The 17,643-nt window shown below is 44.6% G+C and overlaps 1 long non-coding RNA gene across 1 annotated transcript in view; it reads right to left on the bottom strand.

Moving 5' to 3' along the window:
* Positions 1–7,302: 7,302 nt before the first annotated feature.
* The window catches only part of LOC109249685 (uncharacterized), a 73,940-nt gene continuing 63,599 nt past the window's right edge, over positions 7,303–17,643 (bottom strand). The window contains exons 3-4 of the long non-coding RNA XR_008422425.1: positions 8,351–8,534; positions 7,303–7,742 (exon numbers count right to left, since the gene is read on the bottom strand). This is a non-coding gene — a long non-coding RNA (uncharacterized LOC109249685). The remainder of the gene's footprint in view (positions 7,743–8,350; positions 8,535–17,643) is intronic.

Genomic DNA, 17,643 nt, shown 5'->3' with positions numbered 1-17,643 from the left:
CTGACAGCTCAGAACCTGGAGCCTACTTCTGATTCTGTGTCTCCCTCTCTCTCTGCCCCTCCCCTACTTATACTCTGTCTCCCTCTTAAAAATAAATCATTAAAAAAATTTTGTTTTAATTACTCCGTCACTAAAGAGCACTGTATCTGCAAGTGCTTACTTGCTTACTTAAGTGGTAAGTAGGAGTTTTGAGGGGCTCCTGGGTGGCTCAGTCAGTTAAGGATCCGACTTTGGCTCAGGTCATGATCTCACGGTGAGTGAGTTCAAGCCCCATGTTGTGCTCTATGCTGACAGCTCAGAGCTTGGAGCCTGCTTTGGATTCTGTGTGTGTCTGTCTGCCCCTCCCCTGCTCACTCTCTGTCTCTCTCTCTCAAAAATAAACATAAAAAACAATTTTTTTAAGTAGGAGTTTTGATGTATTCCCTGGTAATTTGTGCTGAAATGTGTCTTATTCCAAAATATCATTTTGATTCAGGCACACAGCCTAACACTGACGCAACGCCTTCAACTGTACTTGTCTTCACTATGAGGAGGCAAAAGATACTCTTGGTGTCCTTTGTTAATGGAACACAGATTTTGCTCAGGGGGAATATGTCCAACTCTGGCACATCCCCAGGGGATAGATCATGATTGAAGTCAGCGTATCAAGAATATCGATCTCATTCCATTTTGCTGGACAGTGACACTTCCAGCTTCCCTAGCAGCTACATTGGCCAAGTGTCCTGGTCTCTTTACTGACACTTTGGGAAATCTGCCAGGGTTCTTCTGAAAAAGAGAACGTGTTTCCTGATCAAAAGGGACAACTGCAAGAGGGGGACTTTCTGGTGCTCTTTCTCTTTCCTCTAGAGCCATCTTGAAACCATAAGGGAACCGTGACTGGAATGAAAAATCAGGTGAAATGAAAAATACAGTCTGGGTGCTGGGGGATATGGTTGATCACCTGAACCATCCCTGGAAATGCCTACTCCCAGCCTTTTCACCGAGACAGAATGTATTATCTAAACTGGTTTTAGTTAGATTTTCTATTACGAGCATCTAAGAACATTCCTAATTGATGAAGAGCTCTGGAGGGCAAAATGCATTTAATATGACCAGAAATAAGTGATTTCCTTACAATTTAGAAAATGCCTTGCCCGTATTAATAATCCCTCAATAGAGCTGTCTGCTTGAATTTTATTCTATTAAGTGCCTCTTTTCAACCCAGATCCTAGTTAGTACATACTTCTAAGTTTCTCTGAAATATACTAGCATCTGAGTGCTTAATGTTTATCTAAGTAGCAAGTTAAGGACTTTTCTTCCACTCATTTTAATGTAACCGTTGGACAGTGCACTATTCCAGAATTCATTATTTTTTATTTTTAAAAGTTTATTTATTTTGAGAGAGACAGAAACAGCATGAATTGGGGAGGGACAGAGAGAGAGAGGGAGAGAGAATTCCAAGAAGGCTCCACACGGCTTGTGTGGAGCCCCCCACACAGGGCTTGAACTCACAAAACTGTGAAGTCATGAATCCATGCTTAGGGTTCTGGGCATCCCTCTTCCTTAGAAGGGGTGAAAAGCAGCTCCTGGGTCAGACAGCTGGGTCTCAGGCCACCCTTTACCTCTCCCTGCCTGGGACGCCTTGCATGAGTCATTTAACTTCTCTTCCCTTTAGTTGATTTAACCTGTGAAACAGCTGTTGTTCATGTTTCCATGAGGGGCATGTTTGGGGGTGCTTGCCCAGCCCACAGCTCCTCTTTGGAGCCCTGCTGCCACCAATGGCTGAGGCAACCATATATATGCTATATAACCCTAATGAACAGATTATTGGACAGATGGGGCATGCCCAAGGAGAGCCAATACGTTTGATGGTCAGTGACAAAATGTATTCTCTGTCTCTTCGAAACCTAAACAAAGAGACCAGAGAATGTATTCTAAAAGATGATGATACCAGGCTGGGGCGGTCATCTTCCCCACAGAGCAGAGTGATGAGTCATCAGACAACGGCAGCCTGCTGAGGAAGCAGGAGAGCCATGCAGATGGACAGATACAAGGGCTAGAGACCATGTCTCTCTCCAAAGCACTAGAAAGACTGAGTCTCATCCTATCGCCTGATGGCTTCCAGATTCCCCTGAGGCTCAGTTGTTCTTTGCTTCTATGAGATGTCCTCAGCTCCTTCTAGTCTCCCCCCTTTCATTTATACTAACTCGTTTGTCTGTCTGATCCTTTTTTTTTTTTAGAGGAGGGGGGCAGGTGGGGGAGGGGCAGAGGGAGAGGGAGGGAGAGAGTCCCAAGCAGGCTCCACGTCCAGCATGGAGCCCACGCAGGGCTCGATCTCAGATCACGACCTGAGCCGAAATCAAGAGTTGGACACTTGACTGATGGAGCCACCACGGCACCGCAACCTGATCCTTTTAACTAAAAAGCCTTGACCAGAAGAGAGTCTCACATAAGAGTGATGAAAGTAAGTAGCTTGCATAGAACCAACTCATTTCGATTCAACAAAAGATCTGCCTCCTTCATGAAACCACTTTGGTGTTCCATCAGCCCCCCCAAAAGTACTTTCTGAGCATTCACTGTGGGTTCAGCCTTGAAGGTCTGATGGGATTTGGGAGGGTGGAGGAAAGGAGGTGATATAGCCAAAGAGCCTGAAGCAGAGGTGAGCAAAGCAAGGGAGGAAGGGAGGAGTCCAGGGACAAAACCGAGAGGGGGTAGTTATGTAGAGTTGTCAATCTTTGTCTGCTTGACACGAATTCCTCTCCTTCTCCTAGCACTAGGAACCCTCTTTCTTAAAGAGAACCCATTCTGTGTGATCTGACAAGAGCTCGGTCTTCCTTCCAGAACCACCAGAACTACCAGCACCACCATGTGGCTGGGCACATGACCCTCACCAGCACATTCCAATCTCTAGGTCACTATAATTGACTGAGGGGCGGGCTCATCAGATACGATCATAGCCTGCTAGGCCAATCCAAATCTCCCCTTCAGTTGTGCTATGGAACCCCTGGGGGAATGACACTTGCTATAGACCCCAAGCCATGAAGAAAGCGTGAGCTGAGCTGTTGGGGATGATCCTGGCCTCCACGTGGAGAGATCTAGACAGTGAATGTGCCCTCAAGGAAAGCAGGGATCACAGATAAAGAGGGGCAAGAAAGGAGTCTAGATGGTATCATTTGGACTCCCGAATCCAGCTATACCTGAAGCCATTCACACCCTTTGATTGCTCTCTTGTTCAGTGTAAGCAATATTGCTCAGTTGGAAGAAAACAGTATGTCTTCTTCCTTACAGTGGTTTGAGCTGAGTTTACACTGTGTAAGTTTGTTTGTTTGTTTATCTATTTATCTATTTTTTAGAGAGGGTGCAAGTGAACGAGGGGCAGCGAGAGAGAGAGGGCAAGAGAGAGAAAGAGAAAAGCGGGGCTCGTGATTTACCCAAAGTGGGACAGGAGCTCACTTGTTGTGAGATCATGACCTGAGCCCAAGTCAGATGCTTATGGACTGAGCCACCCAGGGGCCCACCATTGACTGTGTAAGTTTAGACAAAAGAGGTGATTAGTGCTGCTTTAATGATCACTGCACTGTGTTTCCTTCCTGCTTTCTACTCTGCTCTGTGCTTGTCTCCCTGAATGCCAGGTGCAAACTAGAGAATGCAGCCGTGGCCAGAGCAGGGCTGGCAGCCAGCCTTGTGTCGACAGAGCACAAATTCAGTGTAACGGACTGCCCTTCGGACCACAAACATGTGCTAACGTATAGAGCACTTCCCATCATTAAAAGTGCAAGGGGAACTAAGGAAACCAAACATTATTCCAGTGATTGATAAAACTAGGCTGAAGAAAGGATCCTCGGTCCCGGGTAGAAGAGAAAGGATAAAAGGAAGGGAGGAGAAGACTGGGGGTGCAAAGAGAAGGGAAGCAGCAGAAGTAAGGGAGAAGAGAGCCAGCACAGGAGGAAAGAGGAAGAAAGAAAATTTCAGAAAGGAAAAAAAGAAAAAAAATGGGGAAAGCATCCACAACATTTAGGCCAAGACCCAGCTCCTCCTGGGCCTCCAGGGAAGGTATCCACAGGCAGGACCAGCTACACATTTGTGGGGCTGAATGCAAAACTAAAATACAGAGCCCTTGTTCCACACTGATTAAGCATCTCAGGACAGCGACAGCAGAGCATTAAACCCAGTGTGAGGCCCCCATGAGACTCTGCAGGTTGCCCCCATGGCCTGTCCCGCAGAGGAAGATGAACAGAACCAGGATTTTCAAGGAGTGTTTTGTAAGCCTCAGATGTTGCAGAAACTAAAGCTTCCTTTAACCTCCTAACTGGGGAGGAGGGCGCACGCCCCATTCCCAGAAGCCCAGATGAAAAAGCCCTGCAGAAGCCCAGATGAAAAAGCCCTGCATGTAACTCCATTTAAATAAGTGTTGCCTGGGGTGCCTGAATGGCTCAGTTGGTTAAACATCCGACTTCAGCTCAGGTCATGATCTCATATGGTTCATGAGTTGGAGCCTAGCACTGGGCTCTGTGCTGACAGCTCAGAGCCTGGAGCCTGCTTCAGATTCTGTGTCTCTCTCTCTGCCCTTCCCCCACTCGCACTCGGTCTCTCTGTCTCTCTCTCTCTTAAAAATAAATAAAACATTAAAAGAAAGAAAGAAAGAAAGAAGTGTAGCTCAAATTTGCTTGACCATGGAAACATTTTTTCCCTAATTCTCCATATTAACGTCCCACAGAAACCATTTTTGCAAAATGCTCAATTATGATCTTGAGGTTCCTGGAGCTGGGGGTGGAGGCTTTAGCAATCACCCACAGGGGTGCTTCCTATCCTGAGATTTGGTGCTCTAGAATCTGCTCCACTTAGCCAGACCAGTGACAGCAAGGACTCTGTGCCACATGGTGGGGGGGTGGCGGGGAAGGGTCGGGAGTAGCCCTCACGGTTTACTGTGGCTGCAACCTCCAGGATGAGGGACATCAACTCCTCTCCTCTCCCCTCAGGCGTAATTTGAATTTACTCAAAATGTTACCTCTTTGCTAATGTCCAACCTCCTCTCAAATTTTTCAAAAGGAGCTCTGTGACAATATGTGGGCCAGGGACTCCTTGGTTATAGCGAATAAATACAATGTTTATAGAAACCTTGCAATCTCAGATAATGGTATTCAAAGTGCATCATTGTATTTGGGGAGAATTTATGTCCAGAACTATGGGTTCTGATTCCTGATAAACATTAGCTAACTTTCAATCTTGTTGAAAAAAAAACAAACAAACAAGGTTTAATACAGAAGAGAACCCTGGTAGTCTTTTTGCTTGTCCATCCACAGTAGGGTAAAGAGGGAGGGATTAAGGGGGCGCCTGGGTGGCTCAGTCAGTTAAGCTTCCAACTTCAGCTCAGGTCATGGTCTCGTGGTTTGTGAGTTCGAGCCCCACGTCGGGCTCTGTGCTGACAGCTCAGAGCCTGGAGCCTGTTTCGTATTCTGTGTCTCCCTCTCTCTCTGCCCCTCCCCCACTCACCCTCTGTCTCTTCCTCTCTCTCAAAAATAAAAATAAACATTAAAAAAAAAGATGGAGGGATTCAGAACTTCAAGTTTGAATCTCATTTCTGTCCCTCACTATCTTTGTTGCGCTGGACAAGTCACTACATTTTCCCCTCTGTGCCTTTATTTTTCCAATCTGTGAATTATGAAGGTTCTTCTAGCAATAAGATAATGCATGAGAGAGCCCTCTAAATATCAAGCCGCTGCAAGCCTTGCTAAAGCACCTCTAACTTCCCCCTTACAAGCGTCAAGAGTCAGATTTCCACAGTGAGGCTCGAACAGATGATTTTAACATCAGAAATAAAAATGGTTACAAAAACATTTACCGAGAATCCCCCTCATTGGTCGTTTTGCTTGCGGGTTCAAACTATAACTAGATGCTATGGAACAGGCTTACTTTGGAGATTGTGAAAGTTAACTTGGCTCGCGTCCTTTCAGAACCTATCAACGGGTCCGCAAGGAAATCAGTCCAGCGGGGACTCTTAGAGTGCGTTGGTGACACCTGCTGGCTAGGGGTGGTATGGCAAGTGTTATCTGCACACACAAAGGGAGGTGGTCTGCAACCCCTAAGTGAGGAATCTGGGAGACCTGGGCTGGAAAGGAATCTTGTAACCTGGATCCTTGATGCTCCAAGTGTGGTCCTTGGGCCAGCAGTCCTGGCATCTCTGGGAGCTTGCTGGAAATGGAGAATCAGACTGCATTCTTATGAGATCGTCCAGGTGATGGTATGTGCCTCAGAGGGCAAGAAACATGTTCTGGAAGATTTAATCTAGTGACTAAGAGCTGAGAAACATACTTTACTGGGGCGCCTGGGTGGCTCAGTCGGTTAAACATTCGACTTTTGATTTCGACTCAGGTTACGACCTTGTGGTCATGGGTTCAAGCCCCCCATCTGGCTCTGTGCTGACAGTGCGGAGCCTGCTTATGACTTTCTCTCCCTCTCTCTCTGCCCCTACCCTGCTCTCTCTCTCTCTCTCTCTCTCTCCTTCTCTCAAAATATACGAAAAAACTTAAAAAGAAAAGGAAAGCTACTTTATTATTTTTTTAAGTTTATTTATTTATTTTGAGACAGAGCGAGCACATTCACATGCAGACAAGTGGGGGAGGGGCAGAGAGCAAGGGAAAGAGAATCCCAAGCAGGCGCAAAGCGTGATGCAAGGCTTGAACCCACGAAGCACGAGATCGTGACCTGAGCAGAAATCAAGAGTCAGTTGCTTACTGACTGAGCCACCTAGGTGCCCTTACTATTATTATTTTTTAAAGATTTAAAAAATTAATTTAATTTTTAAAAGTAATCTCTACATCCAACGTGGGGCTCAAACTCAAAACCCTGAAATCGAGAGTTGCACGCTCCACTGACCGAGCCAGTCAGGTGCCCCTAGAAGTAGAAAGCCACTTTAAAGAAATTACAAACAAAAAAAACAAAAACAAACCAAACAAACAAAACAAGTAGAAATAGCAACTCACGGAAAGTTTAGTGCTACTGCTGCACCTGGTCAAGCCCTGTGCCACACCAGGGAGTAAACTAAGGCCTCCCATGCTCCCCCTGCCCGCACCCCCGCGACGATCCTGCTTTTCTTAATTATATTTTTATCGTACTTCCTACTTATTCTCTTGAAGGCTTTTTTCCTTCCACAGGATCGTTGTTACAATTTTATAACAAAATGACCCAGGGAAACAGGATTCCCACTGCAGAAAATTTGCTTTAATATCTTACTTTCTGAATAACTGTCTTAGAGTGCCTTGGTGGTAAGCAACAGAAATGAATTCTGGGTGCAACATAAGCAATAAATAAGAAGTACATAAGTAAGTCAATAAATAAAATTTATTGAATGGATATAGTTTATAGAACAAAGGAAAAGCTGAACAATGAGGTCTTGGAAAGGACGGGAAGCAGGGTACACGAGAAGCTGGCATTTCCAGGCGACACGTTTGGGACCCACCTGTGCCACATGTTTTCGGCCGTTGTGTGTGTTGCCTGTCAGCATGCAAATTCTCAGGGCAGAGGGTCTGTTTGGCTTAGCTCGGTCCATGCTTGGCCCTTAGAGAAGGAAGGTCAGGGCATCTTGATGTCAGGACTCATCAAAACAGTATCTGATGAGCGTATCTGGGTTCAGCAGGTGTCACGGTCAGCATCCGTTCCGATCGTGTGGGTGTGGTAATACCCATGTCATTCCAGTTGTTATACACTTTGACTGTCACCCCCGGAGAGGGGTGGATCCCCAAAAGAAAACTGAAGCGTTTTAGCTGAAAAAGACGGGATGAATAAAAGGCAGGCAAACCCAACAGCTGTTCCCTACGCACATCTGTATTGTGAAATAGACGGGCACCAGGGTCCTGACTGAGGAGGAGAAAGGGAACATATTTACTCTAAAACCCATGGGCTTATTATTCCAGGATGTATCTGTTTGGAACCGCTGATGCACACGATCGGGGTGTTCAGCAATTTCTGGATGATCTTCGGTTCTTCATGTCAAATCTACTTTCTAGCACATCACCAGATGAAAACAGAAATGAAACGGTCAGGAGGGGCCTCTACCCTGCCAGGATCTTCCGGCATCGGTCTCCCTTCTGACATTCTAACGTATTCATGGGAAATGTTACACATATGGTGAGGGTCTTTTGTTTCTCTTTGTTAAATAAGAGAGAGAGAGGAAAAAAGAAAAGGATTGCATAGCTATGAAACATACACTCTGTCACCAGAGCCACATCACAGTTCTCTGGAAAAACACTGTGCGGGAATAAATAGCTGTAGTCCCATGGCAACATTCAATTGAACAATGATCGGAGCTGAAAGATGTTCTTTGGTTAGAAATTCATGCTTACAAAGGGATACCATCTATCGAGTTACTCACCATTAATTATGGATAATAAAGTCAGTCCACAGCCAGGGGAAATGAGTCTCAATCAAGCAGCCTTTCTGCCTCCTCGGAATTTTGCAAGAACTGACCGATGACGTCCTCATAAAGTAAAATGAATGAAGCTGTGTATCACAGACAGGACTCAATGGCATACTGGTCACCTTACAAAGCTTCTTACCTGGAAGAAAGCATTTTTTTTTATGTTCTGTGCATTGATCACACTCTCTATAGAGCTAATAATCATAATCATAATCATAATAAATATAGTATGAGGGAAACAAGGCTATGCCCCCCACGTACTTCCCTTTGACACGTCTCTATAAACCGTGCTGTTACATTCATTATGTCTATTTGAAGTCTTACTTCTCTGCTTCAAGACTGTTTCATGAGGTAAAAGAATCTATTTTTGTGTTGTTGGGGAGATTTGGCATCTCAGGCCCAAGCAACTAGCAAATGCACGTTTCTTGGAATCCTCCTGTTGCATCTTGAAAATCCAAGTGATTTTTGCATTCTATGTCATAATCTATCCTTGTATATTTTTAAAAACATGTTTTAAGTTTATGTATTTATTTTTAAGAGCGAGAGAGAGCACAAGCAGGGGAGGGGCAGAGAGAGAGGGAGACACAGAATCCGAAGCAGGCTCCAGGCTCCGAGCTGTCAGCACAGAGCCCGACGTGGGGCCTGAACCCACAAACCATGAGATCATGACCTGAGCCGAAGTTGGAGGCTTACTCGACTGAGTCACCCAGGTGCCCTATTCTTGCATATTTTCATAAGAGACTAATGTTTCCTCCCAGATTCTGGATGCACATGAATTCTCTAGGAAGTGGCAGCAGCAACATGATCATGGTGACCTGACTGAGATGGCTCAGTGTGGAGCAAAGGGATGGGGGTTCCTGTCCTGGCTCCATCACCCTGTCCCAGGGCGAACCTGGCCAGGAACTCGATTTCACTGCCCCCTCAGTTTCTCTACTTGGACAATTAAGGTGGCTGATTTCTGGTACACTGCCTAATGCAGCTCAAAAAGCCTACCATCCCGGGGCACCTGAGTGGCCCAGTCCGTTGAGCGTCCGACTTCAGCTCAGGTCATGTTCTCACAGTCTGTGGGTTCGAGCCCCTCGTCAGGCTGTGTGTTGACAGCTCAGAGCCTGGAGCCTGCTGTGGATTCTGTGTGTCCCTCTCTCTCTGTCCCTCCCCCACTCACACTGTCTCTCACTCTCTCAAAGAATAAACATTAAAAAACAATTAAAAACAAAAAAAGAAAAGAAAAGCTTACCATCCTGGTCATGTTTCTTGTGACTCTAGGGGTAGAAAAGGAAGTCAAAAAGAGTGACCAGAAAGCCATCACCTCTCTCTTCTTTAATACTTATTTATTTTTGAGAGAGAAAGAGAGAGCATGTGAGGGAATGTGTGCGCACAAGCTGGGGAGGAGCAGAGGGAGAGGGAGAGAGAGAATCCCATGCAGGCTCTGGGCTGTCAGCACAGAGCCCAATGTGGGGCTCAAACCCATGAACTGGGAGGTCATGACCTGAGCAGAAATCAAGAGGCAGACGCCTAACCAACTGAGCCATCCAGGTGTCCCGAAAGCCACTACTTCTATGTTTAATATATCTGGGCCCTCTCAGAAACTTGCATTGGAAACTTTCCTTTAGAACTCCCATCTCTGGGGGGGGGCGCGCCTGAGTGGCTCAGTCGGTTAAGCGTCTGACTTCGGCTCAGGTCATGATCTCCCGGTTCGGGAGTTCGAGCCCCGCATCGGGCTCTGTGCTGACATCTCAGAGCCTGGAGCCTGCTCACACTCTGTCTCTCTCTCTCTCTCTCAAGAATAAATAAACATTAAAAAAAAAAAAAAATAGAACTCCCATCTCTGGTCCACACACTTTGGGGTAAAGGTCCAGAAACTGAGTCCTTGAACTGAAAGCCAGAAGTGCAAGAAAAAAGGATCGGAGACTTTATCCTTTAAATACCAAATCCTTGATTAGGCCCCCTTCCGCCATCCATTCTGTCTTTATCTGAACAGAGCAGTGGTTGTGGGCACCAGCCTGCCGGCCACAGAGCACGTCCGTTTCGGTCTGGTACTGTTAGTGCTTGCGGGCTGCGATGGCGGCTTATCAGGAGCTCGGAGGGATCAACGCCATCCCAGGCAATTGAATTAAGATTGGAAAATATCTTGACAGGCTGGAATAATGGATGAAATCTAACATTTGAAATTTCATCAGGATAAAGTAAAGTCTGGCCCACAGGTTCGGAATACCAAGTGTACAAAAAATAGCTGATCTCACGAAACAGGCCTAGAATGTTCAGTTTACTACAACGTCCATCTGTACCAAACGCATCAACAGGGTGATTCCCCGCACCCACCCAACTGAAGCCAGCGTGGGGTGGGCTTTGCTGAATGAAGTTCACCAAAGCCAGAGGAGAAGACTCTGCATCATCCTCTGGTCGTGTCGTTAGAGACATTCGTGTCGTTAGCGTGACGTGAGTGATAGGAAACAACGCGGACGAGGCCACGAGGGAAAGACAGACTCCAGGGGGGCGAGCTGTGACTGTACACAGTCTTACTATTATTGCTAAACTAGTTTTGGGCCACCTGGGTGGCTCAGTCCGTCGAGCGTCCCACTTCAGTTCAGGTCATGAACTTGCCGCTCATGGGTTTGAGCCCCACGTCGAGCTCCACACGGAGCCTGCTTGGGATTCTCTCTGACCCTCTCTGTCTCTGCCTTTCTGTGCTTTCTCTCTCTCAAAACGAATAAATAAACTTAACAAATTTTTATTAAAAAAAATAGTTGTGATGACCCCCCTGAAAGTTCTTGAGGATCCCCAGGGGTCCCCACAGTTTTGAGAACTACCACCTTATGACTTCTCTGGCTTCAGGCATCTCATCTAAACTCAAAGCAAGAAGATGAGAAGAAGTGGACAGGTCACACTGCCCTCTTACCAAGAGAGGAAAAACTTCCCTAGCAGTTCTTAGCTGCTTTCCTTTGTGGCTCACTGGCCAGCACTGTCCCATGAGCACAATTAGTTGTTGTCCAATATGAAAGCAAAGACCAAAACCAAACAGATGTGTTTTGAAGTTTGGAAGGCAACAGAGACAAACCAGAGAACAGAATAACAAAAAATTTTAAATCCATAATCAGTTTTTTTTCAGAGAAGTAAGAAGACAATATTGGGTCCCTAAAATAAAAACAATATACTAGTGGGGAGCCTGGATGGCTCAGTTGGTGAAGCATCCAACTCTTGATTTTGGCTCAGGTCATGATCTCATGGTTTGTGGGACTGAGCCCTGTGTTGGGCTCTGGGTTGATTGTGCAGACCCTGCTTGGGAGTCTCTCTCCCTCTCTCTCTGCCTCTCTCTCTTTCTTTCAAAATAAATAAACTTAAAAAAACCCACAATATTCTATTAAAAATATTTTATACCTGAAATAAAAACCCAACCAATGCATTGAGAGATAAAATTGTGGAAATATCCCAGGGGAAAAAAAATTACAAAGCAAGTAAACAGAAGAGATCTGATAAACAAGCAAACAAACTAAAAAACAACAACAAAAAACTTATAGAGGGTAAATACATGAGTTGTCATCATCCAAATCATACAAATTGTAGCAAGAAGTGAGAAAATAGAAATTACCACAGAAAAATTCAAGAAAATGCTCATGAACTTGAGTCTTCCAAGGATGGTTCAGGAATTGAGAACTGAATATCCTGGTACAAGAGCCTACTGCACACCCTGCAAGAAGACAAAAACCTCTACAAGACATGTCATTATGGCATTTTCAAATTCTGCAGACAAAGGAAGTTCCTGAAGGCAGAGAGAGAGGGAGAGGGAACCAGAGAGACAGAGAGAGACAGATTTTGAGACAGAGACAAATCATATGCATAAGAAATTTGAGAATTAGGTTGATCATGTATAGAATGTTGGGTTGAAAATAATTTGACTTCAAGGTACCTGGGTGGCTTGGTTGGTCGAGCGCATCTGACTCTTGAGTTTAGCTCAGGTCATGATCTCATGGTTCATGGGTTTGAGCCCCACGTCGGGCTCCACACTGCCAGCGTAGAGCCTGCTTGGGATTCTCTCTCTCTCCCTTTCTCTCCGCCCCTCCCCCGCTCGCTCTGTCTCTCAAAATAAATAAATAAACTTAAAAAAAAAAAAAAGAATTTGCCTTCAGAATTTTGAAGACACTGCCTTATTGTCTTCTAGCTTCTGGAATTGCATCCTGAGTTTTGTACGTGAGCTCTCTCTCCAAATCTCTCTCAAAAATCTCTCTGTCTCTGTCTCTCTCCATATATATATCCTGTTGTTCTTATTGGTTCTGTTTCTCCGAGTGCCACATAATGAACCAGGTGACAAGGGGAGGATGCGTACTAGGGACTGTTAGGAAAAAGAAATTCTTACAATCTTCCGGAAGAGCCAAATCTTGTACAAAAAAGGAAACACAGCCATGGTAGACCACTTGGCTTTCTGATAACTGACATTTTGTATAATCACAGTAAGTAAACTCTGAAACATCAATTTAACCCCAAATCATCATGTAACTATTGGAATGAGAAGCAAAGAAAAGAGGAGCAGTAAATGCTTTCAAGGTGCTAAATGATCTTCTTGTACATTAGGACCGTGCTCAAGACCAAATATTTGTGTTCCCGTCAAACTCACATATCAAAATTCTAAGCTCCAATGTGCTAGTATTAGGGGAGGCCTCTGAAAGACTCTGTCCTCATGAATGTGATAAATGCCCTATAAAAGAGACCCAGGGAGCCCCCCCTCTCCCTTTTGTCTCATGGGCTTCAAGTGAGCTAACCAAGTTCTCACTGAACTTGCCAGTGACATGATCTTGATTTTCCAGCTTCCAGATCTGTGAGAGATACATTTCTGTTAATTTTTTTGTTGTCTTAAACACATATTTATTTTTGAGAGAACGCAATCAGGGAGGGACAGAGAGAGGGGGGCACAGAGGATCCGAAGCAGGCCCCGCACTGACAGCAGAGAGCCAGATGTGGGGCTTGAACTCAAAACCACGAGATCGTGACCTGAGCTGAAGTCAGACACTCAAATGACTGAGGCACCCAGGTGCCCCAAATTTCTGTTGTTTATAAGCCACCCAGTCTGTGGTATTCTGTTACAGCATCCCTAATGGACTAACGCAGACCCAAGAGACAATGTCCAAAGTGCAAAGTAAAGAAGTAGCTGTATCTGAAACACTTATAAATGTCCTGCGCCCAGCAGTGGGAGAAAGGGGAGGGTTAGAGTATGGGAGTCTAGATAAAACAAGATTGGCTGTGAGCTGGTCGTGACTGATGGGTCATGGGTGATGGGTACATGTAGTTTGTTATAATGCTCATACGCTTGACATTTTTCATAATAAAATTGTAAATACAAACATAAACAAAGAAATAACAGTATCGGGTGCCTGGGTGGCTCAGTCTGTTGAGCATCTGACTTCGGCTCAGGTCATGATCTTGCAGTTCATGAGTTCGAGCCCCGCGTCGGGCTCTGTGCTGACAGCTCAGAGCCTGGAGCCTGCTTCAGGTTCTGTGTCTCCCTCTTTCTGCCCCTTCCCCGCTCATGCTCTGTCTCTCTCTGTCTCTCAAAAATGAATAAACATTAAAAAAAATAAATAAAAAGCAAAAAGAAAGAACAGTATTAGGTATCTACCAAAAGAAAGAGTTAAAAGTCTAGAAAGAGATGCTCTGGGGTGGGACTGGCCAAAACAGGGAGATGCTGATTTCACTGTTGTGAACAAATACGTAGTTTTAAAAATTGTTAAAGGAGAGGCGTCTGGGTGGCTTGGTCGGTTGGGCGTCTGACTTCAGCTCAGGTCATGATCTCGTGTTTCTTGGGTTCAAGCCCCGCGTTGGTCTCTGTGGTGACAGCTCGGAGCCTGGAGCCTGCTTCAGATTCTGTGTCTCCCTCTCTCTCTGCCCCTTGCCTGCTCATGCTCTGTCTCTATCTCTCAAAAATAAATGAACATTAAAAAAAGTTGTTAAAGGAGAGGGATGAGTCACTTTTCAAGACTAGGAAACCACTAGGTGGAAAACACAGAAATCAGATTTTTCCTTGCTGTAACAGAGCTTTTGCTAACAAGGAAACTGTCCAGAATTGAATGGGCTGGCTTGGAGGATGAACGGTTTAAGAAAGGCAGGGTGGGAAGGCGGCTGGCTGGCTCAGTTGGGAGACCGTGCAACTCTTGATCTTAGGGTTGTAAGTTTGAGCCCCACACTGGGAGTTAGAGATTACTTAAGAATACAAAAATCTTGGGGCGCCTGGGTGGCGCAGTCGGTTAAGCGTCCAACTTCAGCCAGGTCACGATCTCGTGGTCCGTGAGTTCGAGTCCCGCGTCAGGCTCTGGGCTGATGGCTCGGAGCCTGGAGCCTGTTTCCGATTCTGTGTCTCCCTCTCTCTCTGCCCCTCCCCCGTTCATGCTCTGTCTCTCTCTGTCCCAAAAATAAAAAAAAAAAAAAAAAAAAAAGAATACAAAAATCTTTTCTTTTTTTTGTAGTTAGTTAGTTAATTAATTCACTAATTTGTTTGTTTGTTTGTTTGTTTATTTTGAGAGAGAGAAAGAGAGGGAAAGACTCGAATGCACGACCCCGGAGACCAAGAGTTGCATGCTCTCCCAACAGAGCCAGCCAGGTGCCCCAAGAACTCGGTTTTTGAGAGACTGACCCAGGTGGGTGACGCAGGCTGTGGCTGTGGAAACACTGCTTCTCCATTTGCAGCCAAGCGACTCCTGTGGATTCAACCCCCAGATCCTGGCCTCAGTGTAACTCTGCTCTCAGGACTTCACCCCACTAATGAAGGCTCTGAGGAGGACTCACGTGCCCCTTTGGAGGGTGTGTGGCCCAATGCCACCGAGTTTGCCAAAGCAACGTCTCCCTGCGGCCCTGCGGCCCTCTTCCTTGCTGCTGCCGACTGCTTTTTTCAGACTCTTAATTCAGTGCTGTAGGAACCGAACACAGCAGTCGGCTTCAGGAACCTTACTGTTGCCATGGGTTACATGAATTCAAAACGAAGGATGGAACCAAAACAGGCCCTTAAATATCAGCCCTCAAGTGGGAAGCTAAAAGAAATGCTCCAACACCTTAAAAGAAATCAGGCGACGTCATGACAAGGGACAAATACCGGATACAAAAACAGCGGCAGCAGCCAGCCGGATGGTTGCTGCCTAGAGCTGCAATTTGTTAACAGCTGCTAAAAATATTCTCTCTATGTGGTGCTTGCAAATCCATGGCAAATACTCAGAGAAATGAGAATGAATGTCTTGATCTTTAGCCTTGTACTATCCAATATGGCAGCCACTGGCCACATGTGGCCATTGAGCACTTGCAATGTGGCTGGCCTGAATGAAGATGTGCCATAAGGGTAAGGCCATCATGGGTGGGTAGCGGAATAGGTGTCAGTCTTTGATCTCACTTATCAAAATAAACTCCTGAAGGATTAAGAGTTAAAAGCAGAAGCATCTACAGGAAACCAGGTGACTTTTGAGCATGAGCAACAGAAGAAATTGCAAAGAGAAGGACAGATTTGACTACAAAAAATGAAAAGGTTTAGCTTTTTTTTTTTTGACAAATATTAATTTTAAAAAGGAAAAGAAACCCAGTACCTTCATGCTGGGTAGGTACTTTTAGAAATATCCTCTCTTAAACAAAAAAGAAAGAAAGACAAAAAACCCCACATTTTTACTGAAATATTTTTTGACAAATACCAATTAATTTTTTTTTTTAATTTTTTTTTTTTAACGTTTATTTATTTTTGAGACAGGGAGAGACAGAGCATGAATGGGGGAGGGTCACAGAGAGAGGGAGACACAGATTCTGAAACAGGTTCCAGGCTTTGAGCCGTCAGGCCAGAGCCCGACGCGGGGCTCAAACTCACGGACCACGAGATCATGACCTGAGCCGAAGTCGGCCGCTCAACCGACTGAGCCACCCAGGCGCCCCTGACAAATACCAATTTAAAAACCAAAAAGAAATGACCTTCAGGATAGGTAGGTACTTTTATTTTGTTTAATTTTAATGTTTATTCATTAAAAAAAATTTTTTTAATGTTTATTCACTTTTGAGAGAAAGAGAGAGAGAGGACGAGCAGGGGAGGGCAGAGAGAGAGGGAGACACAGAATCTGAAGCAGGCTCCAGGCTCTGAGCTGTCAGCACAGAGCCCGACGTGGGGCTCGAACCCATGAACCACGAGACCATGACCTGAGCCGAAGTCGGAGGCTTAACTGACTGAGTCACCCAGGTGCCCCAAGGTAGGTACTTTTAGAAACATTCTCTTTTAAAACAAACAAACAAAAAACATTTTTTATTGAAATGTAATTAACACCCTACTAGTTTGACACATTCATTATACATATTGCAATATGGTTACCACCATAGGATCAGCTAACACCTCTATCACATCACATAATTATAATTTCCTTTCTGTGGTGGGAACAATTAAGATCTAGTCTCTTAGCCACTTTGAAGTTTATAATATAATACTGTTTATAATCCCTATGTTGTGCATTAGATCTCTAGGACTTAAATGTCCACCAGTTGCTAGTTTGTAAAAAGCTTCAGCTTTTATAAAATTATAGGTATAAATACAATTTAAAACCACATAAAATGGGAAATAAAGATCAATAAAGATTACATATAAAGTACACAAAAAATTGATGATGTTCTAATGCCCCAGTAGTAGAATGAACAAGTCCCAGAGGAAATACAGATGGCTAATAAACATTAAAGTGTTCTTTCCTACAAGTAATCAAAGGAAAGCAAATTAAAACTGCCATTAAAAGTTTAAAAAGTTAAATGAAGGGAAGTTTAAAACACTGTTTATTATGATTCAAGTTAACAAACTTTTGTTTTTGATGGAAGTCATACACAGCTGATGGGAATGTAAACAAGGAAAAATCCCTAGAAAGCAATTTGCAAAATAGATCAAGAGTCTAAAAGAGTCTAAAAATGTTCTACTCTTTGACATGGAAATTTCACTTCTGAGAAAATTAACAGACCGATTTATGTGCAAGGATGTCCATATGTTCACTATTCATAATGGCAAAATAACTGAAGCAGCTTAAAATATGCAACTAAACTATCATACCACCATAAAGGAAAAAAAAAGTGCTATAAGCACAAAATGCAAACTGGGTTTCAAAGACTCAGTATGAAAAAAGAATATGAAAAGATCACATTAATATTTTTAGATTGATTCTGTGCATTGGTCGGTATATTTCGTGAAATATTGAGTTATATAAAAGATCTCATTATAGGGGCGCCTGGGCGGGTCAGTCGGTTAAACATCCGACTGT

Source organism: Panthera pardus, unplaced genomic scaffold (assembly GCF_024362965.1).
Source record: "Panthera pardus isolate Hobbes unplaced genomic scaffold, ASM2436296v1 HiC_scaffold_16, whole genome shotgun sequence".
NCBI lineage: Eukaryota > Metazoa > Chordata > Mammalia > Carnivora > Felidae > Panthera > Panthera pardus.
The sequence above is the reverse complement of the archived record's forward strand: the minus strand, read 5'-3'. Positions and strand labels throughout refer to the sequence as shown.